Here is a 12,600-nt window from a genome sequence, read left to right as displayed (position 1 = left end):
TGACAGAAAAGCACAAAATGGAAATATAAAGAGAGAAAGAAGCTCACAAAAAGGGAAGAACACTGGAGGAGTGATGGAGGAAGGTCATTGGTTAATTAAATAAAGAAGCTGCTTGCCCTGATAGGTTAAAACAGGTGGGAGGAGTAAAGAGAACAGAATACTGGGAGGAAGAGGAAGTGAGGTCAGACTCGACAGCTCTCCTCTCGGGGCCAGAGGCCTCAGAGAGACACGATGCTCCACTCTTGCAGGCAGAGGTGAGAGCTCTGCTCTCTGAGGCACATGCGATGAAGCTCCGACCCAGGATGGACATAGGCTAGAATCTCCCTGGTAAGCCACCTTGTGGGCTACAGCAGATTATTAGAGATAGGCTAGTCCAGGTGCGAAAGTTAGCCTAGAAGAGGCTAGATAGAAATGGCCAAGCAGTGATTAAATGAATACAATTTCCGTGTAATTATTTCGGGTAAAGCTAGCCTTGCGGACAGCGGGGTGCTGGGGACACAGCCCTGCCGCTCCAAACACAACAGAGAAGGAAATAAATAATAACAAAGTATGCATAAAAGTACTGTAATGAAACCCATTATTTTGCATGCTTACCCTTATTTGTTGAGAGAAGTCCACAAAAAAAGGTTCATTCAACAATAAACCCTTTTCATGTAAGGATGCTTTAACAAGTGAATTTTTAGAGAAATTCCAAGTTTGAAGCAAAAGAATAATACCATTACTAGCAGAAATTTCTGATCTAAAATTAATAAGAAATCAGGGAAGATTAGTGTGTTGTCATCTTGAATCGTGACAGCTATGGTGTCTTTAGGAGGTTAGATTCTCAGGTAAGGCTGTCAGAAAAGTCAAACAAGTAACTCTGAACACCTCATTTATTAAATAAAAAACATGTAACTTTGCTTGTTTCAACAATTTCAAAGGAAGTGTACACCCTAAGCTATAATTTTCTTTTCTTTCGTAGGTTGATATTCTTCGCACAATCAAAAAAGCCCATGATTTGAACCCAAAGCAAGAATATTTGATTTTAATATATCAACAATGTAAAGCTTCAAAGGGAATGTGGAATGTGCTAAGTGAATTCTACTAAAACACTTCCCAAAAAATGTTTTGCACAGAACACTGTAAGATGTTCTGTTGCAAAAAGAGAAGGGGATACATAATTAGGGGCATGAGTAATTTGCCTTTTTGTCTCCATAGAGATTCACATTGCATTCTTACAAGCTGAGAAGCGCTTCAATGCAAACGCAGACAATGTCTGTAGCTCATTTTGTGCACCTCTCAATGACATCCAGTCTTAATTCTGGTAAGATCCAACTAACAGTATGGAGTAAGTCTTTGGTAATGTCTTTCCAAAGCCCTTTCTGGGAGAGGAAGGTAGGAAATCCTCCTTTCCCTTGTCTGCTTGCCTTTCTGCTTTGTGTGCAGTGATCAAAGTTCATTGACAAGTGGGGAACTAAATATGCTAGTGTAAAGATTAGAACCAAACTTGTCTGGAATAAAGTGAGGAGATGTTACAACACAGAAGAGGAACCAATTTGTTTCCAGGAGGCCAAAAGATGAGCATGTTGAGTCAAACTATGAGTTAAACAGGAATTAAAGATACACATAGACTTCAGATGGGGTGGATTCGGGTGGGAAGGGAGGCGGTTCTTCAAACTTGCCAGAAGAAAAGCATCCTGCGTTTTCTCCCAAGGGAAAATAGTCAGTGGCCCGGGTTGCTGGTAGTATATAAAGAAAGGGTGTAAAACAGAATGCAGGGAGGAAAGAGGAAGTATACCTGGCAGATTGAAAATCTGCTTGCCAAGCTCCATAGAACACTGGGACATCAAATGAGCATCGAAGGGCCAGGTCTATCAGAATGGAATCAGTTCCATTCCCTTCAGAAGCAGCGGGATTTTATAAAAATTCATCTTAGCCATATGAAAATGCGCAAAACCCCTCAGCTTCTCTCCAGAATTTACAGGTGGGAAGTTGGGGAGGTTTTCCTCCACTGATAAGGGGAAATAGAAAGTCTGCTGTTTGACAGCCATCCTTACCTAAATCTGGCTGAAAGGAAGTGGCTTCCATTTGATTCACAACATAGAAAGCACATGCTGTTTGCTCAATTCTGGTCTGTTTCTTCCTTTTATTTGAGATGAGGTCTCACTCTATTGGCCAAACTGGCTGCATACTCATTGTCCCAGGCTGGCCTTATGCTCTTGACAATAATGAGTCAGCCTCCCAAGTTCTAGGGTTTTAAGAGTTACCATACCTAGGTATAAAATCTGTCCTAATTTTTGCCCACATCACCAAAACATCTCACTTGGAGCACTCTGAGTGTACTGCAGGTCCAGAGGGAGCACGTAGGCTTCCTTTCAGGTCCTCAGAAGAGCTGAGCTCCATCCTACTTGTGAGTTACGCCGGTCTCAGAGAAGGCTAGCTCTGGTTATTGATCTACTTGCAGTAACCAAGGATTTTAGCAGTAGCATTAACAACATCCATTGCTGGAAATACTAGGTTTCCACTGACATGCACTCATGCAAAGAGTGTCCTTAGAATTTGCTATCTTATTGTCTGTGAGACATATAAGGCACCAAACCCTTCTTGGGGAATTGGGGCAAGGGTTAAGCTCTGTTAAACACTATCGAACACTGTAAATGTCACCGTGAATGTTAGTCTTTGTTACCACTTTTCCTGAAAACACCCTTTGATAATTTTTCCATGAACTGATAAAGCTGTCAAGAGCAAGACATTTGTTTGACATTCCTTCCCCTTCTGGCTAGCAGCCTAAAGCAGGGCAGTGTCCAGAGGAAACTACAATCCAGCTGCAAAGGGCATTTCAGTCACAGCTACAGAAGGCAGTTAGGCCCAATAAGAGCCTTCTCCTGAGTGGTCTTTTCTTACCTACTTGTCATCTTTACCATGGATAAAGTGGGCTGAACTGGTAGCACAAAGTAATGCCATCAGTGGCAACACACAGCAGGGACGTCAGACACAGAGGTCAGCAACACCCGGGGAGCACACAGCAGGAAAGTCAGGCAGAAAGAAGGCTGTAGCACTGAGATTGGCTTACAACCACGTAGTCAGTGGGTGACCATTTTCTAGTCCAGTTTCTACATTTTTTTTTATTTTATATGTCTTGATAGTTTGCTCGCATGTATGTCTGTGTATCATGGATCCTGGTACCTATAGAAGCCAGAAGAGTGTCCTGGGTCCCCTGGAACTACAGTTACAGATGTCTGTGAGCTGCCATGTAGATGCTGGGAACTGAACCTATGTCCTCTAGAAGAGCAGACACTGTTCTTAACTACTGAACCATCTCTCCAGCCCCTACAATCTGTATTTTTATAGCACATAGGGAAAAACCACCAAGCACTATTCTGAAACACCTGCCTCTTTTACGGGTTTAGTCTTTCTTTTTGGCATCAAAAATAGAACAAAAGACTGAACATTGTGGTGTACACCTATAACCTCGACACTCAAGAATTGTGAATTTGAAATCTGTCTGTACTTCATAGTGACAAGACCTTGTCAAAATAAAAAAAAGAAGAAGGGAGGCTGGTAAAACCGGCCTGCTGAGCTGGGTAACAGTCAAGTAAATTAATAGGCTCAAGCAAGACCAGACCAGCTGAGAGGAAGAAATTGGTAGGACAGGAAAGATGGCCAAAGATGACTAAAAGATAAGAAAGAGGAGCTGTGACACGCCTGGAATTAGAAAGCAGTGTGGAAAGAGCCGCCAGCTAACGCTGGTGAAAATTTAGTCCAGAGCAAAGTAAGGCAGGCACAAACCACCGGGTGAAGCCACTCTGGAGTTGGCAGAGCTCACAGAATGACAGGCGGCTCTGTGCGTTTAGAGACAAGGGAGATGCCATGTAAACACACTCACCCAGCGGATCAAAGTGCTATTTACTAGCCTTCCTGAAGAGACAAAAAAAAAAAAAAAATCACTGAGGCCCCCTGGTGGGTGTGTTAAAACAAGCGTTGAGCTACTCTTCAGAAGACAGACTTTGGCTCTGATAATACCTCTACAGTGGAGGCTGCATTTTCTGAGTACACCGCATCCTGTCCATTCCCTTGCTGATGCCAAAGTGCATTTCTTTCCCATTAGAATAGCAGCCATGTTTTTTTTTTAAATCTGAACAGCATTTCTGAAAGGTTTTCTTTTCTTCTCTCCAACCAATGTTCAGTTTAAACAGAAATCTTTCCGAGAAAAAAAGAGAAACTCTGAAAGCTGTCTTTCCACAGCTAGTAACCTTGTGCTTTTCCCTCGAGCTGTGCTGAGCACAACCCTTACAATAGTGGTACGAGGGTGGCACGTGATTGTAGGGACCATACCTGAAAACAGAACCAAAAATCCCTACACCAAACCTCTGTGGATAATCAACACGGCAACGTGTCGAGCTTATATTTTTCTCTGAGCCCAACAGCTCACAGACCTATCCTCGTTTTGAGGTTTTTCTCTCTTACTTGGAATGCCATTTTATAGAGAGGGCAGGATAGGCAAGCAGTGAAAACCTATTGATGATGGCCAGCATTTGCAGAACAGCTAATTTTGTAGAAGAAAGCCATGGTACATGGCGAGAGAATAACACAAGGTATCTTTGAGGCAAAAGGTCTGTCTTGACCTAAAGAGCTGAAAGGTGCATAGGAAAGCCCGTCCCGTTGTCATCTCTGGATTGTGCCATCATAGAGATACAGATACAATGACTCGTGTGAGTGCCTTTGCCTTTAAGAACTCACTGCCAGCACTAACTGACACATGCTTGGCATGACACTGAGCAAGAACCTGCTAAGCACTTTAAGCATATCACACTGAATGACACACAGTCCCCCGACAGGGGAGACGAGCAGCTAACAAGCTTTACTGCTTCGTTGGTGGGTTTTGATTCATTTATTATTACTATTTCTATTGGGACAGGATTTCACTATGCAGTCCAAGTGCTCTTGAAGTGACAAGTGCTAGCTGATCGGTGTGTGCCACCATAGCCAGAAAGAGGTAATCTTAAGGGCCATTCATAAATACTTCAGGTTTCTTCTGATGCTTGTGTATAGAATTTTACTTTTGCCCCTTGGAAAGCAAGCATGGCCGTATGACTTATGCTAGACAAGAAATACGCAGACAAGTTCTTACATACTTTTTAAGTAGACATGTCAACAGCCAGAGTTCTGCCTCTATCTTCCCTTTGGGTTGATGGATGATATTTGGTATTCATACTAGGATGAAGCCTCCTTAGGTCTGTTTCTGAATAACTGAAGTTATCACAGGCCTCCTGCCAACCTGTGTGTGACATTAAAATCGCCTTTGTCTGCCTTCTGCATCAATCCTGGAGTTGTCCGTAAAGCAAACTGACCGGTATGGTAGGTTTGCTAGCATTTAAATCCTGAGTCCATTCAAAGTTACGAATTGATGCCATTTCCCTCGCTGCCATCCCCAAGAAGCTTGCAACCTATGCAAGACAATGGGCACACACTGAAAGCAGCCAAGTAAGAATGCTAGGAAGTACCTGAAGGTTTTAGGGGGCTCATGGACGAAAGTCAGAGAATGGAAGAATCGGAGGAGCTGGGGTGGGGGCAGGGGGAGCAGCAAGCAGGCCAGACTAAGAGGATAAGAAACCTGCTCTAATTAACGTGAGTCACGGAAAACGTGGTGTTAGGTTCTAAGTATCTTGGACTCTAAAGCAGCATGATTTTTAGAAATTGGTCCTCCTGCGGGCTGGAAGGAGCCTTGAAAGTCATCAGTTTCATTCTTTTGCTAAGATGTTTTTGCACAGATGCTCTTCTCTGTTTCGCTCGGCATGCTTACTCCATTTCTCAACCGCTCTGCCTGGGCCAGTGTGGCTTTCGGTCTCATATACTCTCTCTTTCTCCCACCAATGGAGAAGCTATGGCTCACGTAGTTCAGATTATTGAGGACAGAATCTGTCTGGCTTTAATGGGTTCCCTCTGGCCAGGCATAAACCCCTGGCCCTATTAGCTGACAAGAAGAGGCTGCCGTGGATCACAGGGATGGCTACACCAGCCTCTTCAGCAGCAGTGGGATGAGCAGATAAGTCCAAAGGAAAAAGTGTGTGGTTAGTAGGGAAGAACGGTTTAAAGAGAAGGAAGTGAGGATGTGGTTTAGATAAGCAAGACAAATATGGCTGGAGTGCGGTGAGAGGAAACAACAGCACAGACAGAAGTCCGACCCAGCTTCTGCCTGTTCGCAGGCAACCGGAAAGCCCACGGTGATGCCGAAAGAAAGCACGTGCACCTGTGGAGGTGGGGATGGGAGAAGTCCTCAATGGTTCCCTTATCTAAGGTGCGTTTTCCAAGTCAGCTCTTTTTACCATAGCAGCCCTCTTCTGGGTGTTTTCAAAGTTGTGCTGTGATCTCCAAGTCAAAGGGTTCCTTCCTTTAGCCTCTTCTCTGAACCTGGCCGTTTCTTTCATTTGAACTTTTCTTAATCATGCCCAGTTTCCTTTATGAAGGAATTGAATGCTACCCCTGGAGGGAGAGCGCTGTGCTTTCTGCCAGTCCCCAGCAACCAGCTCAGTCCTTTTCACCTAACAGATAGTCACAAAAGTTTATTGAACAGAGTAATTAAAAGCGAATGAAATGTACATTAAGAAGAACAAAGAAAAGCACAGACTTACGATTTAGAGCTCTTCGAGAAACCCAAAGCTTAAACCATCTTTGAGGGAAAGAACCTTTTAATGAACTACGAAGACCCTTCTCCCTCAGAGTTTTTCCTTGGCTTAACCATCAGCCATTCATGAGGTGGACACAGAGCTACTCCCTGCTTGTTCCCTCAAATTAACAAAAGACTTTTTAAAAATACTGTATTGGTTTTTTAATACTGTATTAATTACTTCTTAGTAGAGAATATACATATATGTAAATACCACAGAGAGACCTCCTTCTAAATACTTTTTAATAGATTATATATGCCATGAAATATAAATTTACTCATGTTGAGAGTAATATTTGAATGAATTGTTGAGTATAGGAAAGGATATACATGAACTATAATATATATTTTCTGGAGTTTCAGATCTGAAAAGTATTCAAACATATTTCTTCAACAATTCAGCATCTAGAAAGGTAACTGAATAAATTAATAAAGACAAATGAAAAGTTTTAAACAACATTTTAGTGTCTATATTAACAAAAGAAAGTAAAGCAGGAACATTATGTGGCCTTGGGTTGTGGTCACTATGCTCTGACTGTGTTACATAGTAATGTATTAAAACTACTTTAGACAAAATCTCATGATGTCAAAAAGAGCAATGGTCTCTAACACCAGGAAAGTAAATTCAGAAAAATTAAGTACATGCAGAATATAAGTAAAACAGATTTACATTTTGAAGACAGAGCACCAAAATGTTTTCAGTTTTAAAATACTGTATTGTTTCAAACCTCTTGATCAAGTTCACAACAGAACACTGTGGTCTGTTTTTATATTATTTTTGACAAGTCTCAATATAGTGCCTAGAAGTACAAAAAGACTTTTGAGCCATGACATGAAGCCCCCAGCATGACTTGATCTTTTGGGAACTTACTTTCGTCCCTCTAATTTAAAAAAAATGGAATAAAATAATATATCTTATATTTAAATATAGAGTATATAAACAAGAAAATAAGTCTTAGCCCTTTGGCATATAGATGTTACGAAGCATTTTCTCCCTATGCTCCTCTTCTTCCTTGGATAGAAACTGCCTTTTGTTATGGTGAGTGATGTTACATAACTATATATCATATTGCTCTCAGGACAGATGGACCAGCTGCAATTTGGACTGCTGAAAAGAATCCTCGGTGCTAAATTGGACAGCCACTCGGGTCCTGATGGCCTTTGATCTCTCCATAGTGCTTCATCTTCTCTGGTCCGCGGCTCTGCCTCCCGATGGCTCTAGAATAACAGAAGGTCAGAGCAAGGCCTCACTCTATTGTGAGTGACAGACTCGCTTCGGCATTGTAATTAGGCTCATTCCCCCGTACGACAGCCATGCTAACTAGAACTGAAAATGACACAACACGAACCGGTTCTTGAGACTCAAATTTTACTAAAAATGAGAACTATTACAGGAGCTGTTCTATCCAGACTAGGCTTCTCGTTGGAGCCGTGTGAGTTTTATTCTCCTTTGTTTCTTATTTTCTGTGATCTTGCATTCAGACCTTGGTGTTGGCATTGTGCGAAATGTGTTTGGACAGCCAGGAAAACGACGATGTTCATCTAGTAACAAGGTTGAAAATTTGAATAGACTAAGGCAGCAAACGCCAGCAGTTTTCCTTTGCAGCACTAACTCTCCTGCATTCCCCTTTTGACATATTAAATAATAAAACATTCTAGCCCATTCTGTTAGAGCAGTGCTTTCCCAATGGGAGCAATTTCGCGTCTCTCCACACCCAAAAGACATTTGGCGCTATCTAATGATTTGCTTTTTTTTTTGTTACAATTTGGAGAAAAAAGGGTACAACTGCATCTAGTTGTTAAAGTCCAAAAGTACTGATAACTATCTTGTAAGAAACAAGTTTAGATTCCCTGCCAAATAGAATTTCTTGCCCAAAGTCATGTGTCAATGTTGACAAAGTCTAAAACCTTGTGTTAAGCATGCGTTGGCAGCACAGGCCTGTAATGCCAACATCTGGGGAGTGGTGGGGAAGGTCAGATCATCCTCACGTACTTACCAAGTTCAAACCTAGATGGCACTGTGTACAGGAACTTGTCTCCAAAACAAAGACAAAAGATGAAAAGAAAACTTGTGAATGAGGCATTAAACAATTTAAATACCTAATTTTCGGGAGCTAGTCTGTATCGTGTCAGTAAGCCTTACATTGGTTAACTTTTTCATTAATTTATTCATGATTCCTAATGCTTATATTCTATCTCACCTGATCACCACAGAGGAGGTTTGTGATTGGAGTCTGTGCTTTGGTTTCCCAGCTACCCAGACCCAAATAATCACACACAAAAACTATATTAATTACAACACTGTTTGGCCAATGGCTCAGGCATATTTCCAGCTAGCTCTTACATCTCAAACTAACCCATTTCTATTAATCTGTTTCTCGCCACAAGGCTGTGGCTTACTGGTAAGGGTCTGGCATCTTTCTCGTTTGGGAGCTCCATGGCATCTGTCTGACTCTGCCTTCTTTCCTCCTCTGTCTATGCTTGGATTTCCTGCCTTTCTATATTCTGCCCTTCCATAGGCTAAAGCAGCTTCTTTATTAACCAACGGTAATAAAAGATATTCACAGCATACAGAGGGGAATCCCACATCAGAGATTAAGTGATTGACCCATGAAACATGGGTAACGGGAACAACCTGGAACAATGAGAAAAGCCAATGAATGCTTGGGTCAGGCTGAGCTTTCCAGTGCCTACCATTAGCCAACCCAGTATTCCTGCTGTAACTGATGAACGCTGGCTCCTGGGCTATTTCATCAGAATGACGACAGCAGGCTGGGAGGATCATTGCAAGGATTGGATACCCTGATGGGCGTCTAATACAGGGCCTCAAATGGTACAAACCGATGCAGCAGCAGCAGAGTACCACAGCTGAGCCAAATGTCCCCTTCCCAGCCCAGTATCCTTTTCTCTGTCCTACAAGGGTCCATCATGCGTCTGTAGCACGGCACTTATTTCTGGTCACTGATTTCAGTAGCAAATTTGTATAATACACCTACAGGGAAGAAAGGGAAAAACAGAGAATCCTGAAATCACTTAGCAATCCTTTACTTTCAACCGTATTGTTCAGAATTGCCAAGAGATCCAGGACAAGACGAGCAGAATAGTACCCAATTTTGTGACTGACTGAGGTGTGCTTTTGGAGTGTTGAGGGATGTGGGGAAGAGGGTGGCAATGAAAGCATTCTAAAGGGGAAAAGACTTGAGAAGAGAACACAATTCTCCTTGTTTGGAGAAATCTCAGACAGAATAGAAGAAGAAAGTATAATTTTTTAAATTTCAAAAAAAAAATCTGCTTGAGTCTAAACAAAGACTAAGTGAAATTTTAAAAATGAAATGCTTAAATATTGAACCAGTGATGCTTCTCCTGGGAATTAATCTGAAGAGAAAGTGGTGTGTGTGTGGGGGGGGGGGGTCTGTGTATGTGTGTGTGTGTCTGTGTGTGTCTGTCTGTCTGTCTGTGTGTCTGTGTGTGTGTGTGTGTGTCTGTGTGTGTGTCTGTGTGTGTGTCTGTGTGTGTATGTGTGTGTGTCTGTGTGTGTGTCTGTGTGTGTGCACATTATTTTAGCAGGCAGTATGTAAATGTGTAGAGACAAGTACAAAACATCTAGAATCTTCAATAAAAATGAAAATTTTAAAACAAAGTATTTTTTAAAAAATGGAACAATCATTAAAAGCTGTTAAAAGATACTAGAATATCACAATTGATGCCTACTATAACAGCACAAATAAAATCACAGTTACAAAATGAACTCAGTTTTACTTTTAATTTGAACTAGCTGCTGAGGAGTAACCTAAAATGTTGCCGTGGTAGGATGGTGAATAACTTTCCATCTTTCTCATGAATCATGTTTACACTGCGATTTTTTTTGAAAAAGAAAATAATGATGAAGTTTAAAGGATTTGTTGAAAATGAGAGAAGCATGTAGAAAAAAATTGTAGGTGGAGAACTTGCTACTCTGAGTAGAACCGTTCTGTGAGGAGAAGAAAAATCTGCCTGTTAAACAACAGCAAAGCCCTGAAGACCACGCTCCTCTCAGCCCATCAATTGCATATTGATTTCATCTTGACATGTAGCATGCCCCTTGGTTCTACAAGAAAAGAAATCATGAAATATCAATGGTGACTTGCAGAGGACATACATACACATGTTGATTGAAGATTAATTTCTCAGCAGGGTGGCTCATCGTCGCTAGCCTTGCCTTTTGTGTGATGGGGGTCATGTGAACTTAATGATTATTAAAGGAACCTATTTTGAGCTGGCTCAAGTTTCTAGAGAATGTGAGTTATTGAGAATTAAAGACAAACAAGAGTCTGTGCAGTCATATATGTTTTATTATGGGAAACTCCAAGGAAGCAATTATTATCACCTGAAAGTCTACTGAAAACTCCTAACTAAATGGCCCTTGATGAGAACTGATTTTGAATTTAAGGATAAACTCCCCAGGTAATGTCTTTCCTGCCTGTTGGCTTGAAGTGCATATCTGCTTTCACTACCAGGCCCCTCCTCTTCCTCAGCCTTCTTACAGAATTTCCCAGCAAAACATTAAATAGCGCATACATAACCTTTGAGGAAATGAATAAGGTTATTTAATCAAATAGTTCTCAAAACTCCATATGGGGCATCAACAGCTCTAAGCAGAAGTTGTAACTTACAATAAATTCAGATTCATAACAATAGCAATGGGAGGACCAGCAAGACAAAAAAATCACTTTTTTATCAGCTCGGTGAAAAGAGTTTCCTGGTCTGAAACACCTAACTCTGCCAGGTGGTGTTGGCACACACTTTTAATCCCAGCCCTTGGGAGGCAGAGGTAAGGATGATACTAAGAAAGATTCTGTTAAAGCTCTGCTAGACGGGAACATCAGAAGAAAAGTGTGATGGGGAACAGGATGCTTGGGTACCAGCAGTAAGCAAATAGAGCAGAACTGCACAGAGATACAGGGGATGCTGTGGGATGCCACCCTCAAGGAATGAGTAGTGTTGGTAGCTGCCCTCCCATAGCTGAGTCTCTTCCCCAGGATTCCCCTCCTTTAAACAAACCTGTTCCTCCAAGTGATGCCCCTTCCTCAGTTTGTAATGACTATTCATATAGGGCACATACAGCCCATCTCCTGTCTAAACTCCACATCCTGCACAGTGCTATTGCAGTGCAAACCCTCTGCATGACACACTGAGGTTCCTCTTGTAACCACCCCATCTCTTCCTGTGCCTAATACTGCTTCCCTTACTCCTTTACATATGTGTTCCCCAAACCAATTTCCCTACTTTCTTGGGACTCAAACTATTATAGTAGCTCTCTGAGGAAAATGTCTAGAGCATGGAGCGCCACTGAACTGCAGAAATTTTCTGCAACGATGGTACAATCATTGGTCACATTAGATCATTGTTCTATCTAAATAGAAGCCACTGACCCCACATGTGACTACTGCATGCTTGAAGTATGGCTGCTGTAGCTGAGGAACAAAAAAAAATTCTTTAAAATTGTATTTACACAGCCAATTCTAGGTAGTGGACACCCTGCTACGGAGGGAAAATAATGGAATGTTTGAACATGCATGGCAGCTTTTGTGTCCAGTTATGATCATGAAAAAGAAGTCGGACAAAATTAGGAAGGAAAAGAGGTGGTAGGCACAAAGAAACATAAAAGCCTAGGTGTGAAGACAGGTAGTAACAGGCATAATTATAACTACTGAGCCTCTGTGGTGATTAATATAATCCCATTCATCAACTGATGAGAACATGGCTCATAAATATGAGTACAGCTCATAAATGTGAGTATAAATATGGTTCATATATGTAAAAAATCTGTCATATATATAAGAAAATTGAAATCTAAAACTGACATTCAAGTTTATGCATTTTGTCATGTGTTCCAAATGGGATCTCTGAGATTAAGAGCATGAAACCAAGGCAACCCTGAGCGTCTGATATCTCCACATAACCTTGTTCTCAGA

Source organism: Microtus ochrogaster, linkage group LG5 (assembly GCF_000317375.1).
Source record: "Microtus ochrogaster isolate Prairie Vole_2 linkage group LG5, MicOch1.0, whole genome shotgun sequence".
Taxonomy (NCBI): domain Eukaryota; kingdom Metazoa; phylum Chordata; class Mammalia; order Rodentia; family Cricetidae; genus Microtus; species Microtus ochrogaster.
This window is presented reverse-complemented; position numbering follows the sequence as displayed.